Source organism: Sarcophilus harrisii, chromosome 4 (genome assembly GCF_902635505.1).
Source record: "Sarcophilus harrisii chromosome 4, mSarHar1.11, whole genome shotgun sequence".
NCBI classification, from domain to species: domain Eukaryota; kingdom Metazoa; phylum Chordata; class Mammalia; order Dasyuromorphia; family Dasyuridae; genus Sarcophilus; species Sarcophilus harrisii.
The window spans coordinates 424,939,612-424,953,235 of NC_045429.1; the positions used below are offsets into that span (position 1 = coordinate 424,939,612).

At 38.7% G+C, this 13,624-nt stretch overlaps 2 non-coding genes across 2 annotated transcripts; one reads left to right on the plus strand and one right to left on the minus strand.

Annotated features, from left to right (window-relative positions):
- The first annotated feature begins 6,524 nt into the window (after nucleotides 1-6,524).
- Nucleotides 6,525-6,597, plus strand: TRNAV-CAC. The gene has a single exon. It is a non-coding gene; the product is annotated as a tRNA-Val (tRNA).
- Nucleotides 6,598-8,669: 2,072 nt separating this feature from the next.
- On the minus strand, nucleotides 8,670-8,742 carry TRNAK-CUU. Its single transcript has one exon. It is a non-coding gene; the product is annotated as a tRNA-Lys (tRNA).
- Between the last annotated feature and the right edge of the window lie 4,882 nt (nucleotides 8,743-13,624).

The window sequence follows — 13,624 nt, forward strand, 5'->3', positions numbered from 1 at the left end:
ATGAAACCACTCTCTAGCTCAAGACAGACTGGAAAAACTTCAAGAATGGTCAGTCTCAGTAGGGTGAAAAGGGTGTTCAGCCCAGCTGACTCTGGGAAAGTCAGTGAGTCTTAACACAGCAAATTAACAACTAAAACCCACAGTCCTAACTCAGTAGAGAAGCAAATTAGTGGGGTAGTTTCTAGTCCAGAAAGCAAACTCTTGGAAATCAGGCTTTTCCTGGAAAAAGCAGCCAAACTACTGACTGTAAACACAAGGGGCCCCGCTGCTCAAAAACCAAGAGTGGGACAGCTCCCCCTTTACCCAGGAGTAGAGGTTGACCATAAAAATAAAAAAAGAAAATACCAAAAGAAAAGGAAAGAAAATGAGCAAAAAACGGAAAAGAACCTTGACCATACAAAGCTATTAGTTATAGTATAGGCACTAACTATAGTTAGTGATAGGGCAGACCAAAATACAAACTCAGACAAGGCTAAAACATGCACAGAAGAAATTTCAAAGAGTGATATAAATTGGTCTCAAGCTCAAAGAGGCTTATTGGAAGTGCTCATAAAGACTTTAAAAAGCAAATAGGAGAGATAGAAAAAAAATTGATAAAGGAAATTAAAGGTGTGCATGAGAGAGCCAACTGCTTGGAAAAGGAAGGGGAAAAATTTTCTTTAGAAAACAACTGTTAAAAAGTAGAATTAACCAAATGGAAAAGGAGATACAAAAGTTAACTGAAGAAAATCACATTAAAAACTAGAATAGGGGATTTGGAAGTTAATGACTCCATGAGATAGCAAGAATCAGTCAAACAAAATAAAAAAATTTTTTAAATGGGAGAAAATGTAAAATACCTCATTGGAATAAACAGCTGACCTGTAAGAGGAGACAATTTAAAAAATTTTGGCCTACCTGAAGGCCATAGCCAAAAAAAAAAAAAAAAAAAAAAGCCTGAATAGCATTCTTCAATAGATCATTAAGGAAAACTGCCCCAACATTCTAGAAACAGGAGGAAATAGTCATTGAAAGAATTCATTGATCACCTTTGGAAAGATCCCACAAGTGAAACCCCAAGGAACATTGTTGCCAAACTCTAGAACTATATCTAGAACACATATGGCTAGAAGATGCACACTTACTTCTCACTACCACATCTCCAGAATCCCCGTCTATATGTCCTGGAAGTTACTGACTTCAAGGAAAACACAGCAACATACACAGAAATATCATACAGAACATCAAGAGCTCAAGGAAAAAATACTAACTGCCAGACAAAAACAATTCAACTATCAAGGAGCAATAATCAGGATTATCCAGGCTCTGACAACTTCTACAATAAAGGATTGGAGGGCCTGAAATACCATATTCCAGAAGGCAAAGGACTTAGGGTTACAACCAAGAATTAACTACTCAGCAAGATTCAGCATCATTTTTCTGGGGAGGTGATGGAGCTTCAATGAAATATGAGACTCTCAATCATTTCCATTGAAAAAAACAGAATTTAACAGAAAATTTTTTTATTATTATAGCTTTTTATTTACAAGATATATACATAGGTAATTTTTCAGCATTGACAGTTGCAATTCCTTTTCTTCCAACTTTTTCCCTCCTTCCCCCCACCCCTTCTTCCAGATGGCAGGTTGACCAGTACAGGTTAAATATGTTAAGGTATAAGTTAAATACAATATATGTATACATTAAACAGAAAATTTAATCTACAAACACAGGATTCAAGAGAAGCATGGAAAGATAAGGGGGGGGGGGATATATATAATTTAAAGGTTAAACTGTTTATATCCCTATATGGGAAAATGATATCTGTAACTCTTGAAAATTGTATCTGTCACTGGGGCAGATAGAGGGGGCCATCACATGGACTGAGGAGGTAGCTGCAAATGGATTCCAATGTGATGACATCAAAGAGAAAGTCATTAAGGAGTGGGAAGGGTCTGTATTTGAAAAAGATTAAAGGGAAGGTATAATGGGACAATAGTTTACTTGAAGGGATGCAAAAGACCTATTACAATAGGAAAGGGAAAAAGGGAAAGAAGGGAGGGAAATGAGCATTGTCTAAAGCTTGATCTCATCAGTTTTGGCTCTAAGAGGAAATAATTATTCAATTGGGTGTAGAAATTTATCTAACCCCAAAAAGTAGGCGAGAAAGAAGAAAGAAAAGAGAGGGTCAGGATAGGAGGGAGGGCAGAAACTCTAGGAGAAAAGGTAAGAGAATGGGGGGGAAAGGGTAATAGAAGATAAAGTTATAGGTAGAATGGGTTAAAAAAACACTACTAAGATAAGGGGGGAGGGGTCATAGGAGATAAGAAGTGGGTGAGGTAATTAAGATTGTGAAGTCCTTAAGGGCACTTGTGAATAGGACTTTATTTTTAAATTGTAGTGAGTTTATTTATTTTTAATGCACATTGCTTTATGAATCATGTTGGGCCAGAAAAATCAGAGCAAAAAACCATGGGAAAGATAAAAAAAAGAAACCAGAAAAAAAAGTGAACATAGCATGTATGTTCTAGCATTAGTAGCATTAATTCTTTTTTGGGGGATGCAGATGACATTTTATATCCAGTCTATTGGGATTACTTTGGATCACTGAACACCGAGAAGAATCAAGTTTTCATAGGTGACACATTCTTGTTATTATTGTGTTCAGTGTATTCCTGTTCTGCTTGTTTCACTCAGCATCATTTCATGTAAATCTTTCCAGGCCTTTCTATAAACAGTTTGTTCATCTTTTTTTTTTTTTTTTTTTTTTAAATAGAACAATAATATTCCATTACCTTCATGTACCACAACTTGTTCAGCCATTCCCCAAATGATGGACATCTTACTCCTTTTCCAATTCTTTGCCACTATAAAAAGAGGTGCTACAAACATTTTTGCATATGTGGGTCCTCTTCCCTCCTTTATGATTTCTTTGGGATACAGACCTAGTAATGGCACTACTGGGTCAAACGGTATACACAGTTTTATACACAGTTCTTTGAACATTGTTCCAGATTGCTCTCCAGAGTGGTTGGATCATTAGGACAAATTTCCTAATAGTTGTAACTATCTAAAAGTAAAATATTCTCCACCACATGAGATACTACACAACCTCCCTTTGAAAATCTTCCAGCAGAGGTTAGATGATCATTTTTTTAGTATGCTACAGTAGGAATCCCTTTTTGGGAAGGAGGTAAACTAGATGGCTGTTAGGGTCTCTTCCAACTCTAAAATTCTAGAACTTCTATGGAAGTTGCTCTCAGAAAGAGTGAATTTTCTTTTTTCTTTTTTATTTAATAGCCTTTTATTTACAGGTTATATGTATGGGTAACTTTACAGCATTAACAATTGCCAAACCTCTTGTTCCAATTTTTCATCTCTTACCCCCCACCCCCTCCCCCAGATGGCAGGATGACCAGTAGATGTTAAATATATTTAAATATAAATTAGATACACAATAAGTATACATGACCAAATCGTTATTTTGCTGTACAAAAAGAATCAGACTCTGAAATATTGTACAATTAGTTTGTGAAGGAAATCAAAAATGCAGGTGGGCATAAATATAGGGATTGGGAATTCAATGTAATGGTTTTTAGTCATCACCCAGAGTTCTTTCTCTGGGCATAGCTGGTTCAGTTCATTACTGCTCCATTGGAAATGATTTGGTTGATCTCATTGCTGAGGATGGCCAGGTCCATCAGAACTGGTCATCATATAGTATTGTTGTTGAAGTATATATAATGATCTCCTGGTCCTGCTCATTTCACTCAGCATCAGTTCGTGTAAGTCTCTCCAGGCCTTTCTGAAATCATCCTGTTGGTCATTTCTTACAGAACAATCATATTCCATAACATTCATATACCACAATTTATTCAGCCATTCTTCAACTGATGGGCATCCACTCAGTTTCCAGTTTCTAGCCACTACAAAGAGGGCTGCCACAAACATTTGTGCATATACAGGTCCCTTTCCCTTCTTTATGATCTCTTTGGGATATAAGCCCAGTAGTAACACTGCTGGGTCAAAGGGTATGCACAGTTTGATAACTTTTGGGGCATAATTCCAAACTACTCTCCAGAATGGTTGGATTCATTCACAACTCCACCAACAATGCATCAATGTCCCAGTTTTCCCGCATCCCCTCCAACAATCATCATCATTTTTTCCTGTCATCTTAGCCAATCTGACAGGTGTGTAGTGGTATCTTAGAGTTGTCTTAATTTGCATTTCTCTGATTAATAATGACTTGGAGCATCTTTTCATATGACTAGAAATAGTTTCAGTTTCTTCATCTGAGAATTGTCTGTTCATATCCTTTGACCATTTTTCAATTGGAGAATGGCTTGATTTTTTATAAATTAGAGTTAATTCTCTATATATTTTGGAAATGGGGCCTTTATCAGAACCTTTGACTGTAAAAAATATTTTCCCAGTTTATTGCTTCCCTTCTAATCTTGTCTGCATTAGTTTTGTTTGTACAAAAACTTTTCAGTTTGGTATAGTCGAAATTTTCTACTTTGTGATCAGTAATGATCAAAAGAGTGAATTTTCAAAGAAGTGGGGGGGGTCCTCAAACAATGGGCTATGGGCCAGATGTGGCAGCTGAGGACGTTTAACCCCCTCACCCAGGGCTATGAAGTTTATTTAAAGGCCCACAAAACAAAGTTTTTGTTTTTACTGTAGTCCGGCTCTCTAACAGTCTGAGGGACAGTGAACTGGCCCCCTATTTAAAAAGTCTGAGGATCCCTGTTAGAGGATAAAAAATTATTGAGTTCTCTTTTAGTCATGGTGGGTATTAGATCTTCTTCAAAGACTAACTCAAATGCCATCCAATCTATGAAGGTTATCCTGATCCTTCATTTAATTTCTATAATAGTTATGCCAGTTACCATGTGATGTTTTAATATTTACTGAGTATATATTTTTTCTTATTAGATTATAAACTGCTTGAGGACAAGAATATCTTTTTGTGTGTGTCCACCATTGTACTTAGCTCTCTTCCTCTCTTCTTTTCCCTTTCTCTCATTTTCCTTTTCTCTTTTTCTTCTATCTCTTCTCTTCATCCTCTCTCCTCTTTCTCTTCCTTTCTCTCTCTTATTTCCCCTCTTAAACTTCCATCCTTCCCCTCTTTCTCCTGCTTTGTCTCTGCCTGGCCCTATATCTTTCTGTCTCTCTCTCATATATATGTACACACACATTTATATCTGCTGATTGAAAGAGATGAGTGGCAAGAATTCATATATTTAGGAACATCCCTCATCTTTCTGCTTAGTGCTCTTTCCTCCAAGCTTCCAAGCTAGACATGTCCAGTCCCTTCAACCCTTCCTAATATGACCTAGTTTTTAGACCCTTCTCTGTTTTGATTATTTTTCTTTAACTTTCAGTCAAAAACAACATCTCTGAGTTTCCATTTTTATTATCTCTTAAAATGAGGGATTTGGAAGAACTGATGTTCAAAGCTCTTTCCACCTCTTTGGATTCTATACTCTATTTGCTGTATTAGTTCATCAATTGAAGAATAGAGTGAATCTGTGGCCTTGGAGAGTAAAAGGAGGGTAATCAGTCTACCTTAGATGCTCCCTTCAAACATTTTTGTACATGTGGGTCCTTTCCCTTCTTTTTGATTTCCTTGGGATACAGACCCAGTAATAGCATTGCTGGGTCAAAGAGTATGCACAGTTTTATAGCCCTTTGGGCATAGTTCCAGATTGTTCTCCAGAAAGGTCGAATCTTTTCACAACTCCATTAGTGTCCCAGTTTTCCCACATCCCTTCCAACATTTAGCATTATCATTTCCGGTCATCTTAGCCAATCTGAGTAGTGTGAAGTGGTACCTCAGAGTTGTTTTAATTTGCATTTATTTAATCAATAGTGATTTAGAGCGTTTTGTAAATAGGATATAATAGAAGCTTAATAAATGTCAGTGACTGATTTTGAGGGAAACTATGTGTTTCCTTCTTTGAAAATTTGTCTCCTCATAATCTATAACTATCCATTTTGGAGTTGGGAATCAATTACTACTGTAAGTTTTCAATCATGCCTTACATATGTTATATGACAAAATTTTCAGATTTTAGATCGATTTAGGAGAGAATATTGTTGATGAATTGAAAACCAGCAACTCTGTCTTCTCCACTAGAGAAATCCCTATCAGCAGGCTGCCTTATCCAGTTCTCGTGGAGATATAAGTAGTAGCATCTATAAGTATTGAGATGACGTAGGTAGGCCCTTTCATCCAGCGTTCTCTTGTGAGTATCAGAGAGGGAATGTATAAATGTAGGACTCGGCTGTGGTCTGAGAAATAAACGGATGCTGAAGATTGCCCGAGTGGGACGCTTCCGATGAAAGCTCTAGGGAAGGAAAGCAGCTGCCCGGACTGTGGAAAGTCGGGAGGGACAAACGTCAGATGGTTTGTGTGTGGCGATTCAGGTCCGGATTGAATTTAGAATTCCAAAGAAATGCACCATAACCATCTCCGAAAACATACCGACACCGGGCAACAAATTTCAGCTGTGAAGAATGAAGACAGGATTCCCGTAGCAGTTTCCGTAGTGTAGTGGTTATCACGTTCGCCTCACACGCGAAAGGTCCCCGGTTCGAAACCGGGCGGAAACACGTTTCTTTCTAGTTTTTCCTTTTGAAAATACACTTCTTGGAAATTGTTTGGGAAAGTGGGATAAACCGTATAGGAAGGGTTACGTCACCTAATAAGCTCTTGAGGTGTGATATGTCTGTGTATGTTGCTGCTTTCCTCGCGGTCAGTAACTTCCAGGACACACACGCCGGGGCTCAGGAGACGCCGTAGTGCACCCTCTGCCGATGGGTCCCAGTGCTGACTCCGGAAGGCTGACAGCTGAGTGCTTTCCTTCCACATCAAAGTAATAAAAGCCCTTCTTCCCCTGCAGACCTTCCCCGCCAGGGATGCACAGCCTTCCTTCGGCCTCAGTGACCCAGGAATAAAAATCCCAGAAGGGGGACTGTTCCATTTTCAGTTTCCTAGCGGTACATAGAAAACTCTAAAAAGGAAAAAAAAAAAAAAAAAAAGACTTTGTTAGTGAAAATTTCTCCCTCCTCTCTTATGCTTGTCCCAGGAGGGGCTCTGGGTAGTAGCTACTTTCTATTCCAGTTCAGCTGCTGGAAGATATAGAGGAAAAAAAAAAAAAAAAAGAAATTGGTTGAGGCTGCAGGGTTGTTGTTGTTGTTGTTGTTTTTACTGTGGTAATCTGTTCTTGGTCTAGAAGCGATTTGGTTACAGTCAGGCGTGCAATCTTCCAGCATACTGTTTATCAGTCTTTGGGAAGTTTAGTCATTGTGATTAGTCCTTCATCCTCGAAAAGGATCATGGCATCAGGGAGGTGATGCCATGACACACAAGTGAATTGGGTCGAGGTGTGGAAGAGCTGTCTCACTTTCTCCTCCAGAATCACTTGGGTCCAGTGGCAAGATACAGATCAGGATGACTCGAGATGGCTCTGGATGTAAAGAAACCTGGACCTTTTTAAGCTAAGGTCTTTCCCAGGTATCAGTTACCATTCAGTGATTAAGACTTAAGTAGATATGAAGGAAAGGATTGGTTTCTTTCCTAGTTTAAAAAAAAAAATTCAGTCTGAGAGGGAAAGATCTTTAGGGTTTCCGGCCCAAACCGAAATCTGAGCCTAAATAATGATCAAATGAGGCTTGGATTGGGACTTATTGTTGGCCAATCAATGAGAACCAGAGGCAAGGTCCTTAAAAATATAGATCTAATTCATTTTAAAGAAATATTTATTTTAATTATTTTATTCTTAAATAAAGCTTTTTTTTTATTTTCAAAACATATGCACGGATAATTTGACAACAGTGGCTCTTGCATAGCCTTGTGTTTCCAATTTTTTCCTTCCCTCTACCCGCTTCCCCAGATGTCAAGCACTTCAATATATGTTAAATCCAATTGTGTATAAACATATTTCTACAGTTCTCTTGGTGCACAAGAGAAAAAAGATCAAAAAAAGAAAGTAAACAAAAAAACAAAATGCAAACGAACAACAAAAAGAGTGAGAATGCTATGTTGTGATCCACATTCAGTTTCTATTGTCCTCTATCTGGGTGTAGATGAGTCTTTTCACCACAAGATCATTGGAACTGGCATCAACCATCTCTCATTGTTGAGAAAAGCCACGGTCATCAGAATTGATCGCAGTATAATATTGATGTTGCTGTGTACAATGATCTAGTTCTGCTCATTTCACTTAGCATCAGTTCATATAAGTCTCTCCAGTCCTCTCTAAAATCCTCCTCCTGATCGTTTCTTACATTACAGTAATATTCCATAGCATTCATATACCATAACTTATTCAGCCATTCTACAACTGATGGGCATCCACTCAGTCTCCATTGTCTTGCCACTACGAAAAGGGCTGCCACAAACAACAAATCTAATTCCTAAACCCCAAGGAATCTTGCAAGATTTCAGCGATCAAAATTTCTGTTCCTTTGAACAGAGGACCAGCAGGAAAAGGCAGGATTTCCTATATGAACAGAGGGGTAAGAGAAAGGAAAGAGGTAGGAGGGAAAGAAGGAAGGAAGGAGTGAGCTAAATTGCTTAACTGAAACTGTCAGATTTCTAGGTAGGCAATTTATTAACGTTTGTTATATTAACTGAGTCCAGCAAGTTCAAAGAAAATAGTCAAAAAAGGCTCAAAAATCTTCGCCCAACGTGGGGCTCGAACCCACGACCCTGAGATTAAGAGTCTCATGCTCTACCGACTGAGCTAGCCGGGCGATGTCCTACATAACCCTTCCTTCAGGTGTCCCAAAAGAAATATTAGTGTTAGGGTCCAGAAAGTGAAACTCACTTTTATTTTCAGTTTCTCTCTTTCTCAGCGGATTTTCACTTTGGCTTCTGTGTCCTAAGAAGGTTGGGTAGGAAAAGGTTAAGAGGGAAGAGGCAAAGAATATTGAAAGGCCAAGAAACAACAAGTCTCCTACTCCCAGTCCACTTAAGACCTTATTTATTCCCCCAAAACAATACTTAAAGGTTTTTCCACCTTCGCATTTTAAGTCTGATTGAAGCTTGCTCAGGGGCTGCATTAGTCTTTCGCGATCCCAGGCTGTTCTATAGGTATTCGGTAGCAGGTGAGTAGGTGCAAAAGAGGTGACTTCTGGTAAAGTGTGACTGGTGACAAGTTAGGAAATGCAAAAGGTGGTGGGGGAGCTGGCGCAGAGGGTCAGAAAGGCTCCCTTAGGATCGGGCTCCTGCTCTCAAGAAATCAGAACTATTCTGAAGGAGACAATGGAAGAGAGAATATGTTCCGGACATCGCAAAGTTTGGGACAACATGAGCGTCAATTGTTCTTTGAAATGATATTTCTTGAGGCTGCTAGATGGCGCAGTGGATTGTGCACTGGTCCTGGAATATGGAGGAAATAATGTTTCTTGATGCCTTTGGATACAAAATAAACGCAACTTCTTCAGGTCAACTAATCTGCAACATCCTTCTGTCTCCTGGGTTCAGGCTGTCCTGTTTCACTTCAGATTCTTGCAGTAGGTTAATGGATGTCTATCTATCTACCTATCATCTATAATATTATACACATACATGTATGGGTGTACCTATACATATTATTGAAACTGCACTCAAAGATTAAGATAGTGGCCCCTTCCAGAAAAGCCAAGATTAATGTGATTCAGTTCCTATCATCTCCTTAGTCCCTGGATAAGAACATTACATTTATGCAGAGCTGTGACTAAGGTGAGATGATCTGTGGATTTTATCAGGGCACCAATCCCCAAAGGGGCATGGAGGTGATCCTGCAAGCTGCCAGGATCCCGGTGAAATCCCCTGCTGATCCTGCATCTCCAGTCACCTGAGTTCAGTTACTCTTCCATCTATTGAGGAGCACCCTATCCTCCTATCACTATACATACTAGCCTGTTGGATTGCACCAGATAATCAGTCTTCTTTTACAGCTCTCTTCTCTGCACTATTTTTGCTTTTGAAGTTACCAAATCCCCCTACCCCATCCTTGTCTTTCAGAACCCAGTTATTTGTATTCTCTTGAATTTACAGATTGAATCTCCACCTTTTGCATGGGGAATACCAATAGTATAAAAACTCTTCAAGGACCAGAGAAGTTTTTCTTCCTTGTAGAAAAAACGAAAATCTATGAGTGCTGCTCTGCACATAGGAGATATAGAAGAACTGTAGAAGTGATTTGATTTGATCCTAGATGGGACTGGAATCTAGGAACATACCAACTAAGCTAAGGAGGGAATGCTGCTAAAGAAACAAAGTAAACCTGAAGACAAATTAATGCTGGGCACCACAGTTCCTGGTGTTTCTTCATATAGGAACAGAGACTTAGAACTTGTAAGGTATTTTAGAGGTCATAAGACTTTATTTTATAGATAAAGAAACTGAGTACTGGAAAGTCAAGTCACAAAGGTAATAAGTATCAAAGTCAGGATGTAAAATCATGACCACTGGCTTTAAACTCAAGCTTGCTATTTTGATAAAAATGTAAACAATTTAATTGAAACTGCCCTCAGAGATAAAGATATTAGCCTCTTTTTCCTGCTGTTTTCAGGCTCAATAACACTCACTATGGGGATTTTTTCTCTTTATCCATTGACCTGTGGGGGTTGAAAAAGTTTAGCACATAGGGAAAATGGTTATGGTAGAAATGATACTTAAATGGTTCCAATGAGAAATAGGACCACTGGCTTTCAAGTGCTGGGGGGTTGGTCACTGAAACATGAGTCTACTATAAGAAATGTTATCTTTTTTACTTTGCATTGACATTTGGAATATACCATCCACACTAATTTGTACTTCCATTTTTCAAGCAAGAATAAGAAATGACAAGGTTTTCAATTAAACAGATATTTGCTGCCATTTACACTGATGCTCCTCCCCTTCTTTCTCCCACCTTTCCTCTTTTACTCACAGTGAAGTGTCTATCAGCTTTTCACCAAGGAAGTCCTGTCTTCACCCTCCTCTCCCCTCAAAACAGAATCATCTCCATCTCAGCAAATTGACTCTACTCTGTTGGCAGAGGAAAATTTTCACTTTTTTTATGGGGTTCCTACTCATTAGAGTAGGAAATGAAATAAACAGTTTCTTCCATTTCCTTCCCAAATGCACTTTTTCAAATTCTTCTTCACTCTGGCTTTATATTCTCCTCTCCTCCCAGCTGAGGTTAAGGGGGGGAACCTACATCCCAAAGGATACAACTGAGAAAGAGGCTTCTACCAATTCCCATGATTCTCTGGGAAGGCCCTATGTAAGAAAGGAAGCACACCATCATAAGAAAAAGAAGAAACAATACCTGAGATCAATAGTAAATATTTTGGAACATTTTGACAGGTTTATATCCTTTTTGGGGGGAGGGACAGGAATCTTTCCCATTCCTAAAAAGCAGCTGCGCAAGTACAGAGAAAATGTTTTGAGGGACATCAGATAGGGGTGAGAGTTGCCAAAGTGCTGGTATCTCCAGGTCATAAACTGCAAGCTCTGTGTGACAGACCTGTGTGTTGCAGAATGTGTGGTTCTGTGTACCATGACCAAACAGTGTTCTGCCACTGCTTTCCCCAGTCTTATTTAGTATTTCTTTCTTTGAATCATTCTATCATCCCAATCTTCCACAGAATTCTTTCTGTACCAGGTGAAGCACAGGGACAAAGGTTTTGGTATGACCATGTGGAGACTTTCCTGGCAGCTGAGGACTTCTCTGGGAAGGAAATAGGAGGGACTAAACAAAACTAGTTTGGTTTTTATTTCTCTACAAACATTAATATCATTACACTACTAAACCTAAGCACAAAAAAGCAGCAGGATAGAAGTTTTATTCTTGAAATATGCAAATTGCTGTTCTGTTTCACTCCATATTCTTGCAGTAGGTTAATGGATGTCTATCTACCTCTCATCTATAATATTATACTCATACATGTATAGGTGTACATATACATATTGTTGAAACTGCACTCCAAGATTAAGATAGTGGCCCCTTATTTCTATTATTTCCAGGCCCAGTAGTGATCACTATGGAAAATTTTCTCTTTAGCCATGATCCATGAAAAGAAAAATTGGAGAGTCTGTCCTATTGGACCCATAACAGGAATCCAGAAAAGTTATCACATGGAAAAAATGGTTATGGTAGAAATGATACCTAAATGGTTCCAGAGAGGATTACACATTAGGTATACACATTTGTGTATAATAATTGTATGTACATGTGTGTGTGTTATCCCTTGAGGTACTCCCAGCTTAACTTGGGCTGTATTTATAGATACTTTCCCTTAAAACCAAAAAAGCCAATCTCTATCGGAGGAAGTCCCACTCTTCAGACTCCTTTCCAGTCACGTCATAATAGAGTCATCATTTTAACTGGTGTGAGCCTTTTTTTTTCTTCTTCTTTCTTTCACCCCTCCTTGATGTGCTAAGTAATGAGAAGTCTGTCTAGTCCTGTAGAGAACTTTTTTCTCATTTTAAGACAATAACTTCAGAAATAATCTGGGAACCTAAGGCAACATCTACTCTCTGGTGATCCAACCCAGGATTGATAGTGCAAGTGATGCAATAGCTCAGGGAGCTTTGATTCAATCTTTCAAATAGTCACTGACAATTTGAAAACAACATATCTATCATGAATGTTAACATCAAAACATTTCCCCTATAAACCTGAGGAGTGTATTCTCCCATAGACACACAATCATCATTAGGAAGAATGTGTACATGTGTAGGATACTGTAGCATTGATAGAGCTACAAGTGTAGGAGACACATGTACCCTGGTTAACTAATTCTTCTGGTTCTGTGGAATCCTAATGCCCTTTCTCTTCATGCTTCTCCTTTTTTGGTGTGATATCTTTTCTAGACAAGTCATTCAAGTGGGCTCCTTCAATCTACCTCCCTTTACATATGTACTTAATGACTTTCAGGACCCTTGATTCTTCTTATTTACTCCATTATATAAACTCCCTTGAGTCTACTGGATGCTGCCATGGAAGCATTACATAGAAATATTTCCTCCTCTCCACAATGTTCCTAAGAACTGGCTCCTAATGGCTGAAACCTTAAAGAATGTTTCTGCCTGCACAGATAGCTGGATTTTTAAAGGCCACAAGGCTGATCTTTCAGACTACTAGTAGTTAGTAACTCCAGAATTTCATCAAATTGTTGGAGGAACTTCTTCCTATCTGTTAAACAACTGTAAATTCTTTATACTTCCTTTCCAAACTCTGAATAGGCAACTCACAATTTCATATCTGTAGTTGGATCTATATCTGTTAGGGTCCATTTCTTCAGGTAGATTAGGCTGATTCGTTCCCTAAAACGCAATGAAGATATCCCCCAGACTTCACTGGTTAAAGAGGCAAGTCACGTTTGAGAGCAAAGACGGAGATTAAGTAGGTGTGTGTGTCCTCTCTGCCATCTTGGCTGGAAGTCAGAAGAATTTTCTTTAAAAACAAACAGGATTTTATATGTGATCCCCAAGATCTCCCAACAGGGAGCCACTCATGTTCATTGACTATGGATAGGTGACAGGATCAGACCTGAACTTTAGAAAGATCAATTTGAGATGTCCACTAGGCAGTTGAATAGATAAGAGGTAAGAAGAGAGCTAAGGGCTGGATAAATAGATATGAGACTTGTTGGAATAGAG